Genomic DNA, 13,770 nt, shown 5'->3' with positions numbered 1-13,770 from the left:
AAGGAAATGAAGGAGAGGGATCAGTGATCCAAGAGCATGCAGCACTTCTGACCCTTGCAGGCTTGGGCCTCTTGCAGACGCTGGGTAGAATCCAACTAAAGTCCTACTTAGAGTAGACCCGTTGAAATGAATGGGACTTGTTAGACATGACTAACTTGAGTCCCATTAATTTCAACTGGTCTACTCTACACAGGTCTTTAACTCGATTCTGTCCGCTGCATTGCATGTTTTCACAACCTCGAGGGGCTAGCTGCTTGCATCTTGTGTGTGTGTCTTTAAAAATGAAAGTTTAGCTTTTCGAATGCCAAGCTATCAAACTGTGAAGTTTCACCCATGCGTGTGGGCCATTCTACTTGGTAGAGACCAAACATCTCTGTGATTAGCATATTGCAGGAAGAATTAACCCATTTTGACATTTGGCCGTGACATCAGCACTGGGGTTAACAGTTTTCACATGGGAAAAGGAGTCTAAAGAATGATTCGCCTAATTTATTTTGCTTATTTGACCTACTTCATTTTTGGCTCTGATATTTTGGGGGTCAAAAATGGATCCCAGGGTTAAATCATGCTGTAGTATGAACTAGATTTTTTTTCACTGGAGGGCTTCTCAAATACTCCTTTTATTTATCAAAATGTTTATCAAATACTTTGCTTTCCTCGTGGACAGGCAACCTGGTGCCCTCCTGCTGTTTTGGACAATCATTCCCATACGTTGGCCATTGGCCATGCCTGCTGGGGCTTATGGGTGTTGTTCTCCGAAATGTCCAGAGAGCACCAGGTTGGGTAACCCTGACCTAGCTCATGGGGCCTTGACACTTCTTTGCCAGCAGTCGTCTTTGATGGTCAACCACACTCTGGTAACCTAGTAAACATCAGAATCCTGTCATTGTTTGGCTAATTAAGAACCAATCATCTCCTTTCTCCAGCACTACTTTGCCAGTTTTTACTAGGCCATTATGTGCCTAAAAACAGGGTAAGAGCTTTGAACAGCCATGGATAGGGTCACTTCATTGGATCTAGCTTCCAATTCTACATCCCTGCCTTTATCCCTCTCCAATTATTCATGAAACTCTGTTCTTTAAAAAAAATTATAATTATTAAGATTTTATCCTTCCCTTTTCCCAAGGAGCTCAGGCTGGCAACTGTGAAATGTTGTAGTATAGTGACTAAGAAACTGAGCTAAGAATTGGAAAGTCTCCAGTTCAAATCTTACCTCTGCCTTGAACTGAGTAGGTGGCCTTAGGCAAGCCAAACTTTCTTATCCTCAGTTCCCTCATCTGCAATACGGGGATAATAATGATGACTTCCCTTGCAGGCTTGCTCTAAGGATTACAACTAGATAATGTATGTGAAGCGAGATACATGTGTTAAGTGTTTTTATCCAATTTCAGCCTTGCTACATCGGAATTATTTTTAAACAAGCGATGCACGGAAGCGGAAGAAGATAATAGAATAGGAAGGACAAGAGACCTCTTCCAGAAAATTAGAAACATCGGAGGTAAATTCCAGGCAAAAATGGGTATGATCAAAAACAAAGATGGCAAGGACCTAACAGAAGCAGAGATCAAGAAAAGGTGGCAAGAATATACGGAAGATCTGTATAGGAAGGATAATAATATCGGGGATAGATTTGACGGTGTGGTCAGTGAGCTAGAGCCAGACATCCTGAAGAGTGAGGTTGAATGGGCCTTAAGAAGCATTGCTAATAACAAGGCAGCAGGAGACGACGGTATCCCAGCTGAACTGTTTAAAATCTTGCAAGATGATGCTGTCAAGGTGATGCATGCCATATGCCAGCAAATTTGGAAAACACCAGAATGGCCAACAGATTGGAAAAAATCAACCTATATCCCCATACCAAAAAAGGGAAGCACCAAAGAATGTTCAAACTATCGAACAGTGGCACTTATTTCACATGCCAGTAAGGTAATGCTCAAGATCTTGCAAGGTAGACTCCAGCAATTCATGGAACGAGAATTGCCAGATGTACAAGCTGGGTTTAGAAAAGGCAGAGGAACTAGAGACCAAATGGCCAATATCCGCTGGATAATGGAGAAAGCCAGGGAGTTTCAGAAAAACATCTATTTCTGTTTTATGGACTATTCTAAAGCCTTTGACTGTGTGGATCATAACAAATTGTGGCAAGTTCTTGGTGGTATGGGGATACCAAGTCATCTTGTCTGCCTCCTGAGGAATCTGTTTAACGACCAAGTAGCAACGGTAAGAACAGACCATGGAACAACGGACTGGTTTAAGATTGGGAAAGGAGTACGGCAGGGCTGTATACTCTCACCCTACTGATTCAACCTGTATGCAGAACACATCATGCGACGTGCTGGGCTTGATGAAGCCAAGGCTGGAGGTAAAATCGCTGGAAGAAACATTAACAATCTCCGATATGCAGATGATACCACTTTGATGGCTGAAAGCGAGGAGGAGCTGAGGAACCTCATGATGAAGGTGAAAGAAGAAAGTGCAAAAGCTGGGTTGCAGTTAAACCTCAAAAAAACCAAGATTATGGCAACCAGCTTGATTGATAACTGGCAAATAAGAGGGAGAAAACGTGGAGACAGTGACAGACTTTGTCTTTCTAGGCACAAAGATTACTGCAGACGCTGACTGCAGCCCAGAAATCAGAAGACGTTTACTTCTTGGGAGGACAGCAATGACAAATCTTAATAAAATAGTTAAAAGCAGAGACATCACACTCACAACAAAGGTCCCCATAGTTAAAGCAATGGTATTCCCCGTAGTAACCTATGGCTGCGAGAGCTGGACCATAAGGAAGGCTGAGCGATGGAAGAGAGATGCTTTGGAACTGTGGTGCTGGAGGAGAATTCTGAGAGAAGATCAAACCAGTCCATACTCCAGGAAATAAACCCAGACTGCTCACTTGAGGGAATGATATTAAAGGCAAAACTGAAGTACTTTGGTCACATAATGAGAAGACAGGATACCCTGGAGAAGATGCTGATGCTAGAGAAAGTGGAAGGCAAAAGGAAGAGGGGCTGACCAAGGTCAAGATGGATGGCTGATATTCTGGAGGTGACGGACTCAACCTTGGGGGAGCTGGGGGTGGCAACGGCCGACAGGAAGCTCTGGTGTGGGCTGGTCCATGAAGTCACGAAGAGTCAGAAGCGACTGACCGAATAAACAGCAATAAACATCCTTAAGAAGTAGGCTAGGTTGAGAGAGAGTGACTGGCCCAAGGTCCCCTGAATGGCTGAGCAAGAATTTGAACCCAGCTCTTCCTGGTTCAGTACTCTAATCACTGTGGCTGGGTTCAGACAATACAGTAACCCACACCCAAGGTTTGAGTGTGGGTTGTTGTTGAAGCATGTGGGGTATCATGTTGTTAACCTGAACAACCCATGACGAGAATCCATGGTTTGTTGGCTTGTGAACTGTGGGTTGTTCATGGTTAACAAACCATGGTTTGTTAGTGCAGCTGGGTTCAGACAACATAATAACTCAAGTTTCAGCAACCCATGGTTCAAAGACAACCCATACTCAATCCATACTCAACCCTTGAGTGTGGGTTATTGTATTGTCTGAACCCAGTCTGTATGTGCCACAGTGGCTTTCTCTGTATCTCAGTCCTGAGGTTGGCAGCCAGATTCAAATTCTGCAATAAAATAATACATTCAGGTTGAGCCCTCTTGTACAAAGAAGACTGATTTACAAATGGTCATTGTGAAACTTAGGATCCTTTATCTTTTTCTTTTTAAAAAAGGATCTTGTCTGATGCTGGAAAATGTCTCTTTTGAGATGGGTCATTAATTAGGGTTTGACTGAAGTACAATCCTAGGTAGTAGTTGCTACCTTTTCTCATATGATGTGAAAATGGTGTGTGTTTTGAAGCACTTGGTTCCTAGATGAGAAAGCAGAGCTTTGGCTGGAGACAAATTATAGCTTCCTGCCACCTCCACCCTTAAAATGCCAGTGATATGAGAGAGGCATTATTGCCTGTGATGTATACGCGCATGCATCCTTGTTGTCTGCTAAACATATTGGGCGGGGGGGTTATAGTGCTTAAAAAAATCTCATAGACTAGAGATGACTATGGAGCAAAGTATGTGTACACCCTGGTGGTGATGGGACTTGTAGTACAATACATCTTGATGGTGCCAGTTTGGGGGAGGCTGTGTACATCATATGCCTGTATTGTACCAATCTTAAACTATTCTCTTGCTACAGCCAATGTATGACATACCACCACCAGCTTATTAAAGAGAGCTAACAATAACAAAGATGTACAAGTTCGTTTTTAAAACAAAAATTAAGAAAAACATTGCATATTTAATAGTTTGGTGCCTCTTGTTTCAAACCTTTGGCGTGATCCTGACAAGACATACACAAGCCAGTGAGATTTCTTACATGGGGACCATGCAAGGAGCTGTATACAGTTCTTCAAAATCCTCCACCTTGTTTGTGAAGTAACCTGCATTCCAGAACTTGAATCACCTCATTCTCACTTGGAGGCATTTAGTCACTCTGCTGGATCAATTGGAAGGAAGATGTACAGCTTTTGCACTTGAACAGAGGTCTGACTGCGAGGCTGTTTTCTTTTCCTGCAGCAAGAATGCTGGGATTGTGCACAGGGAGAAGATCATTCAACTAATGCCCATTGGGGGGCCGTGTGGGTTGTCAATAAAGGGACCGCTGTTCCCTTTGAAAGAGGGCACACTTTACAAGCACAGATTAAGGTCACTGTGAAGTGTTGCGGCAAAGGCCAGGGTAATTAAGCAAGGATAGTGCTGAAATATGTTACTTGGGGCTGGTTTCCAGGGGAGAGTTTTAGCTTCGCAGGGCTTTGCTGCTGGTTCCCTAGGGAACTTGCCAAAGTAAGGATCTTGCCAACCCTCAGCAAAGTAGTTTCCTCAAAGTGGAACAATGAGCAAGTTGCTTCCTATAGGGTTGGCACAATATGCCTTATCTGCTGCACTGTAATATGTTAACATGGCACTCTTAATGTGGTCCTTTTTAAAAAAAAGTTTGCAAAGTGTATTTAGAAGATTTTAAAAATAGTAGAAATGCAACTTGTATTTGGCAAAAACAAGTTCTCCAAATAATGCAGCATTAACTTCTGGAATTAAGTGCCACAAGACGTGATGGCCATAAACTTTGTTAGCTTAAAAAAAGATTAGACAAGTTAGGAAGCTGCCTTTATACTAGGTAAAATCTATTTGTCCATCTAGACCAGTGTAATTTACTGCGACCAGCAGTGGCTCTCCAGGGTCTCAAGCAGAAATTTTCCCATCTGCTTGAGACCCTGGAGAGGGTCACCTACCTGATCCTTTTGACTGGAGATGCTATGGGATCTGGGACGTTCTGCATACAAACTAGGTGTTCTAGCAGTAAGCTGTGGTATCTCCCCATGGAGGATGAGTCAATCAATAGGTCTTAGGCATGATAGTTACGTGTTTGCTGATTACTGGGAGTCTTCTGAAGTAAATAGATCTGAGATTCTGCGCCACATTATTAGTCCATTACATGAAAAGTTGTAGCCATGAACAAACCAGGCTCTGAGGCCTCATCCAGACATGCAGCCGAATGGAGTGCACCACTTCAGACTGCAGATAGTAGATGCCATTTTGGATGCTTCCCCATGCAGAAACTTCCTGCATGTAGAAAACGTATGCACCAGCGAGAGAAGTTATAGCCAAGCCCTCTCCTTTGCTGTGCTACTTTTCAGTGTGCAGGGAGTTTATGCAGGGCAGGGATAGGGGACATGTGGCCCTCCAGATGTTGCTGGACTGTAGCTCCCATTATCTCTCATCTTTAGCTATTCTGGCTACAGCTGATGGGAGTTGTAGTCCAACAACATATAGAGGGCCACACATTTCCTATCCCTGATGCAGAGGAACGTTAAAAAAAAGATTCCCCGTCTACCATGTGAAGTGATAAGTCCATTGATTCTGCCACCTTATTCTGCTGCTGGGGTAGACCCGGGGTGTTCCCACCAGCAATTTACTCCGAGCCAGCTACATGTTGAGGTCGTTAGGGATACATGACATCATGGCCATCCAGCAGCCACCCAGGAGCTTATCAGGGAAAAACCGTATTTCCTGAGTCTGCTTAAAGTCCGATTCTTTTCCTTAAGTTGGGTTCTCCCCGGTATAGTTGTTGTATGCCCTAACCCCCACATTTAGCTCAGGTATGCTAGTCCTGCCAGGGCTGCGCCTTACACTATGACCCCAGTCAAGGGGGGTTTCCTTCCATTGTGCTGAATGAGGCTTGCCCTCTCAATGACCACAGAAATAACAGAGAAGCCTCTCAACTGACACTGCGCATATCAAAGCCCAATTCTTTAAATGTGATTAAGTGTGATCTAGAGGCTCGATTCATTGCCTTAGGACATAACTCCTTCACAGCTTCCTTACAGAGATTATGTGTCTTAAAATGGGGCTGGTTTTGGTATCTTTCCCACAGCAGACCCATTAGTGTCTCCTCAGAAGTAACTCCCATTGCGGTCAATGAGGCTTATCTTTGAATGGCCACATCAGAACTTAGAGATTCCCCCTCAATTGAAATGGCACACTTTAAGGCCCAATTCCTTAAGTGCGATTAGGCTATCAAGTGTGATCTCGAGGCTCAATTTATTGCCTTAGAACATAACTCCACAGCTTCCTTATAGAGATCCTGTGTGTTAAAAGGGGGGGCTGGTTTCTGTCTTTGTGTTTACTGCTCTCTTTTCCACAACAAACCCATTACTGTCTCCTCAGAAGTAACTCCTATTGTGGTCAATGAGGTCCTGTGGGTTAAAATGGGGGCTGGTTTCTGTTTTTGTGTTCTCTCCCCCCTCCTTTCCTAGCATAAGCATATGTGTGTCTACTCAGAAATAACTCCCATTGTGCTCAATGATGCTTGCTCCTGAAATGCAGGTGCCCCTGGACTTTCAGGGGAAAGGAGGGGGGAGCCTCTCTTATTGGTTGAGCAGCCCCTGCCAGTCAGATGACTTTCACTCCAACCCCCAACCCCCCAGCCACAGGAAGTACATTCTGTGAAGCAATTTTTACTGGTCCAGAGAATCTGCTTGTGGAACCCTGCTCACAGCAAAGCTGATTCCTTTTTAAAAAATCCAGTACTCCTCCAATTGATTGATTGATTGTATTTTTAACCCGCTCCTCAGCCAAAAAAGGCTCCCGTTGGCTTCCCCTTCCATTGTTGTGGAAACACAGTGATTGTATTTTTATCCCGCTCCTCAGCCAAAAAAGGCTCCCGTTGGCTTCTCCTTCCATTGTTGTGGAAACACGGCCCCAGCCTGCCTGTTAAGAATTCTGGAAGCACCCTTCCTTGCTCACAGGCAGGGGGAAAGTGGAGGGGATGCTGGAGTCACCTTTCTCTGGGCCTTTTTATCTAAGCTTAGATAAAGCTTTTATCTAAGCTTCAGAGGTGAATTGTCCCTAGGGGGTTGGAAGGATGAGGGGCAGGAGCAATTAGTGGCTAAGAGGAGATAAATAACAGTAGAGGCTCTACAACCCCCTCCAGCTCTTTCTGCCTGCTGTCACTAAGGGAACTATCAGAATTCTTAACAGCCAGCTTTCCCCACCTTTATATCCTTGCAGCATCCTGGTGATGTAGATTTGGCAGAGAGATTGGGGAAGGCATGGGTGCTTAGCGAGCTACATGGATGAGCAAAGATTGGAACTCACACTTGCCTCGGCCGTGTCCAGCACTCCACTACAATACCACACTGGTCCTGGGTAGCAGGCAGGCCCACATTCTGAGACAGTACCGGCTCCAGGCTTTTGAGGACCCTTGAACACACTTTCAAGGAGCCCCCTCCTCCCTCAGCGAGTCTGCCTTCTCACTGCCCTTCTCACCAGCCGCTATTGCCCCTCCTCGTTCTCATCACTGCTGCCATTTGCTTGAGAGCCAGTGAGCAAGCAGGCAGCTGCATGTACTGCTTCTCTTTCTTACCAGCACCGTTCTCTGAGCCAGGGCAAAAGGCAGGTGCACATGCAGGTTGTGCCGGTGAAGAGGAGGAGCAACCCCAGGCGGCTCTTATCAGTGGGCCCCTGCTGTGTGTCAGCCCTTGACAAGTGCCTGACAGGGCCTCCTCTTGACACCGGCTCTGTCCTGAGACAATCTTCTTCTTGGGGATCTGGTGACTAACAGAAACCTTGGTTTCACAATATATTGTTGGCACAACACTCTCTGACAATTACATACTGTAGACCTGTGTCAGTGTGGGGGCGGGACAGGCATGGGTGAGGTAAGGAAGCCTAACTCCCAACCCAACATAATTGTGGAATTTTTAAAAGTTGTGGGCAGAGTTGTTTTAATGTAGAACGAAAGTTAAAAGGTAGTGATCTAGCAGCCCAATTTGCACAGCTAAAAATGATACGCTCTGTGTTAGGAGAGGCTTAATTGGTGTCAGGAGAAGATGCCCAACCTTCTTTTCAGTGCCATATACTATCTACTGTCAGGGCCAGAAATATTGGAACAAAGATAACTGTTTTGGCAGTTGGCCTCTGTACACCACCATATTGAAGTTGAAAGGAAACACAACCAGATGGGAGCGAAGTCGGGACTTTCAGCTGTAATTCAAGGGGTTTGACAAAAGTGGGGCACTAACCATTCAGGAAGGACAGCCAGTGGCATACACACACCCCCATTGTCAGTGGCTCATGTCAAAATACAGCCGAAAGTCCTGACTTCGCTCCCATCTGGGTGTGTTTCCTTTCAACTTCAATGTGGTGGTGTACAGAGGCCACTGCCAAAACAGTTATCCTTGTTCCAATATTTCTGGCCCTGACTGTATGTCTAATCATGGTGTAGGACAGGGGAGAAGAAGCAACTATCTGGTAGGAACAATTGGGGGTGTAGGGGGCATGGCATAGCTGAAGAAAACCTTCAAAAACTATTGTTGGAGGGGATCATGCTGACAAGGACAGACTAAAAATTCTAAAAGAGCCCTAGGTTCAAAGAATACTGAGGGCTCCAAGCCATATGCCTACCGACAACTTCCTTGCATTTAAGTGTACATTTTAAAATTCTGAGACTTGTACACCACCCTTCAAACCATGGTTTTCCAGCGCAGTTGAAAAGCCTAATAAAATCAAAATATATCAAACACTATGATGTAATACACCAGTCATGATCGTCAGTTAAAAGCAGCTGATTGAGACAATCAAGACTTTAAATGCCTGGGAGAATAAAAGGGGCCTTTCCTTGATGCTGAAAATATCACTTAGGTGCCAGGTGAGCTGCTTTGGGTAGCGAATTCCACAAAACACCCTCTATGTAGCTGTCCACAGGAGTGAGGGACGGTAAATCATATGCCACAAAGATTACATTTTTTAACACTGCAAGTCAGGTGGAAGATTTTACCACCTACTAAGAAAATCTGGGAATTTCTGTCAACATACCATTATAGAAAATGGAACAGTTTGGTGGGCGGGAAGCCTTGATCTGTTAATCTGTGCCATGGGAAGGAAAGGGATATATTTTATTCACAGATTTGTATGTATTGACTTTCTGCAAAAAAACACCCAGGGTGACTTACAGTAATGTATGCGTGACAAGCTAACACCAACCGGACTGATGGTAAAAGCCAGCACTGAAAACACACAGCTACTCTGAAGCTCCAAAACGTAATAAAACGTTAAAAAATCGGTTCACTACTTGGAGGATAACATTTTGACAGTGCATGATCATATTATACCTGTCCTGCAAGGGCTGCGCTGGTTGCCAATTTGTTTTCCTGGCACAATTCAAAGTGATGACGGCCATTATAATCCTAAATGGTTTAGGCCCATGATACCTTAGGGATCACCACCTCTTAGACTAGCATGCCATGTTAAGATCTGATGGAGAGGCCCTTCCCTATGCCCTGACTATGGTGGGATCTCGGCTGATGGGAATGACAAACAAGGCCTTCTCTGTGGCCCCACCTAAATTGTGGAAGCCTTTTCCCAAGAGGCTTGGTTGGGCCCTTCTCGGCTTGAGGGCAAAACCCTTCCTGTTCAGGCAGGATTTTGTTTTATTGGTGAGGGCAAGGCCAGATTAAGACATGCTGAGGCCTTAAACCATGGCAAGATTCAGAGGCCCCATACCATACAAATAAAGAGAAAAAATTGTATTACATTATCATGGAAAGGATACTGAAAGGGTACCACCCAGCTTTAGGGGGTGCTTGTAGTTAAACAGTGCTAGATAGCCTTCTCTGAAGATGTGTACAGAAGCGCTAATAAAATAAGTGTGGTGTAGTGGTGAGAGATTGTGAGGATAAAATGGAGAGGAGGAGGATAATGTAAGCCGCCTTGGGTTCCTTGCAAGAGGAAAAATGGCAGGATATAAATGCAATAAATAAAACTTACTTTAAACTGGCTCTACGCTGCACTTATTGCCTCCAGTACTGAACACTGTGTTGCCACGTTTTTTCTATATAAGGCAACTCTGCTGTAAGTCACACCAGACTTTCCAACAAAATTAAGTCAAAGCGATTTCTATTATGCATCTTAGTTACCTCCAACATATTTAGAGGCCCCTCATTGTATGAGGCCCTAAGCCATGGCTGGCTTGGCATGTTCCTAAATCTGGCACTGGGTGAGAGATGCTACGGTTGGATGCCGCTCTTTTATCTGCTGCATCTGTCTGTTTTTATTATATTCTGTTTTGGGATAGGAGGATTTTATTTATTGATTGATTGCATTTATATCTCACCTTTTTTCCTCTTGCAAGGAACCCAAGGCAGCTTATATTATCCTCTTCCCTCCATTTTATCCTCACAACAATAACCCTGTGAGGTAGGCTGGGCTGAGAGTCTGTGACGGGTCTGTCACAGTGAGCTTCCATGGCCGAGCGGGGACTAGAACCCGGATCTCCCGGCTCCCAGTCCAACACTCTCACTACTACACCACATTGGCTCTCACACAGGATTTTATTGTATTTTATGGTTGGTTTTAATTGTTGTTAGCAGCCCGGAGTAGTGTGCAAGTACCAGAAGGAAAGGATATAGGTTCTCATATAAATAAAACTTGCCAAAGGGACAGCTTGGTGAATTTCCTGAGGGAGGCTATTGCACAGTGATGGTACCACCACCAAGTAGGCCTTGCCCTGATTCATACTAGACTTTGCCGCTCCAAAGGAAGGAATTGGAGCACAGTTCCCTTAGAAGGCCTCGAAAAGGGAGGATAAACTTCTGCAAGTACACTGTCTCTGGCCGTGAAGGGCTTTAAAGAGAATCAACAGCTTCTAAAATGGATCTTATAGAGGAAAGTGTGCACAATAGGGACAAAGATGCCTTAAGAAAGCCCATTTTTCTTCCACTGTTTCGTGTAATAAAACCCCTGGCCCGCAGGCCAAGTTGGGCCCTGCTGGAACCTTACTGAAATTTAGGAGTGGATATAGACCATTAATTTGAAGACTAACTTGTACTTGAATCGAGGTCAGTAGTTTTAGTAGTGCTGGCTGGGCAGAATGGTACAGGGCAAGAAAATCACTTTGGACTGAAAGATCAAGAGCTGGGATTTCAGCATAGGAGACTGCAAAGATGCCTCCTTAGCCATGACCTTGGGCCAAGCGACACAGTTGCATATTTGTTTCCCCTGACTAGTTTTCTTTAAAAGTGAAAAGCAGCCTTACAGACTGCATTTGAGAGGGGCCTACTTAGTTCTTTCCTTTCCTGCTGCTGGGGGGCAGGGAGATGGGGAGGGACTGCTTACCCCTTTCCTTCCCTGCTGTTTAGGATATATAGGATACGTCCTCACAAAGTCGTATCCTATATATCTTTTCTTCCAAGAGGGTGGAAAGCAGCTTGGGGACAAATGGGGCCGGCCCTACCTTTAGGCAGAGTGAGGCAGCTGCTGATTTTAGGCATCCTGAAAAGACAGCAAGTTGTTGGTTATTTGATTTTTTATTATTGCATTTTTACTGCCAGGCTGGGGATTTTCTTGTGGGATATTCTCCCTCAGGTGCCAAAATAACTTGACTGGCCTTGGGTATTATGCACTTTGACTTGGGAAGGGCAGGGCGGGGGGGGGGAGTGCCATTGCTGCTTCTCCTCAGGTAGCCAAAACATCTTGGGCCATCGCTGGGGACAAAAGACAGGAAGCGAAAGGGGAAAGGAGTGTCTCCTCCACTCTTCCCATCTCAGTTGCAGCCTCTGAAGTTGCTTCTCAACGAAGAAACAAGCCAGTGGAGAAAGAAAGACACAACTGCATGTGATGTATATTTTGGCAGTTATTTGGTGGGTTTTAGCAAGTTGCCAGCCCTTAGGATTAAGGGCTGAAGCTTCTCCAACTGTCAAATGGGAATGGCAGTTATTCTGAGTTTACAGGGCCAGTTCACACTTGTGTAGCTTGCTTGATTTCTCTACACAGTTGATGACCAGCAGCTGAATGTGTGAATTCACTCCACTGAAATGCACTGTGTTTGATGGGAGGTGATATGAGAACTCTGTCTATGGTGTTAAAGTGGGATGGTCCATCCTCTCTCTCTCTCTCGTGCACACACGCGCACACTGTCCCTCTGTTTTGCTCTCACACACACAATGACTTGGTTTGCATGATCATAGGGTGGTTATGGCTTGTTATGGCTTGTTAACCACCACATTGCACATGCCAGACGCATGCCAGCTGGATTTGCATAATTACCCTTGCCGGCATGGCTTCTTGTGTCATCCGAACATGTCGAGGGTGGGTAACAAACCATCCAGAACCCATGGGCTGTTGTAGGGTTGTGAGGTGGCTTGTTAACGCACCCAGTTATCATGCGAACAGGGTCACTGTGTCATTTGGGGGAGTGGGGAGTTGTACACACCCCACTCCATGTCAGACCATCATTCCCTCTATTTCTGATGTTCAGGCGTGAGTGCCGATGCTTATTCAGCCAAAAAAGCACCACTCACTCACAAGAGGGGAGGTATCAGCAGACTTGATGGAGCCCTGAGTTTTTCAGAAGTACTGAAAACCCTATCGGGGGCGGGGAGGGGGGACTCCAGAAACTGCCCAATGAGAACTGCGTGTGCTCAGCGGACATGGGAATGTTCACTGACGGTTGTGGGGGAGGAAGGGGAACAGCTAGTCACCTTTTAGTGACTATCTGGATTCTTGTTGCTCAAGGTTTCTGTGGGGTGCTATTTCTTCTTGAAGGAATGAACTGTGGAAAGAGGCAGCAGGATTTCTCGCATCAACTGTGGATGTGCATGAACGGTTGCTTGCATTCCGGTTGGCCTGAAAAGAGAACCACTGGAACGATCAGAACACTTGACATAGAAGGCAAGTACCATTATTATTCTTCGGCAAATAGGGTAAAAACATTTGAAGGCTCTCACATTGTTCAGGGGTGTGCCCTGCGTCTAAATCCAACCCTCCTAGAGTCCCAATCCAGCACTCCAGGATTCCCCAAATTACCACAGCCCCTTCCCGGGGCCCTACCCCTTTCCTCTAATCACCAATAATTGGGTGGTTTCCTGGCCTTCGTGCTGTTTTTCCGCCATTCTAAAAGGTTAGAAATGCCTCTCCTGAGGCTTCCTTACTGTCAGGAAGAGCTTTAAGCTAAGCTATGCTGGTATCTTGGCCCTGCCCCTTTTTACTTTGGCCACACCCCTTGATTTCAACCTCACCCACCACTGGAATGCAGCTCTTGACAGCTTCGCCTAAATGGAATTCTGTGCTGTTTTTTCCCTATGCTAAAAGGGTTAGAAATGCCTCTCCTGAGGCTTAAGTTACTGGCAGTGGGAGTTTAATCTAAAATGTGCTTAAACTCTTCACACAGCGCATAGTTAGACTGTGGAACTCACTTCCACAAGATGTAGCGATG

General features: G+C 45.2%; 1 protein-coding gene across 2 annotated transcripts in view; it reads left to right on the top strand.

Annotated features, from left to right (window-relative positions):
- The window catches only part of CHMP7 (charged multivesicular body protein 7), a 93,931-nt gene that overhangs the window by 52,055 nt on the left and 28,106 nt on the right, over positions 1 to 13,770 (top strand). Inside the window, exon 12 of one of the 2 annotated variants that reach the window (XR_014783737.1) lies at positions 13,101 to 13,226. The gene's annotated coding sequence lies outside the window, so the exon portion shown is untranslated. Of the gene's footprint in view, positions 1 to 1,391; positions 4,245 to 13,100; positions 13,227 to 13,770 lie in introns of those variants that run through there. The other variant, XR_014783736.1, reaches the window with a different exon arrangement.

The sequence above is a fragment of the Heloderma suspectum genome, chromosome 6 (genome assembly GCF_057233095.1).
Source record: "Heloderma suspectum isolate Gila_16-S chromosome 6, 16-S_ref, whole genome shotgun sequence".
In the NCBI taxonomy this organism is placed as follows: domain Eukaryota; kingdom Metazoa; phylum Chordata; class Lepidosauria; order Squamata; family Helodermatidae; genus Heloderma; species Heloderma suspectum.
Note: the sequence above shows the minus strand (reverse complement) of the source record. Positions and strands in the feature narration are given on the sequence as shown.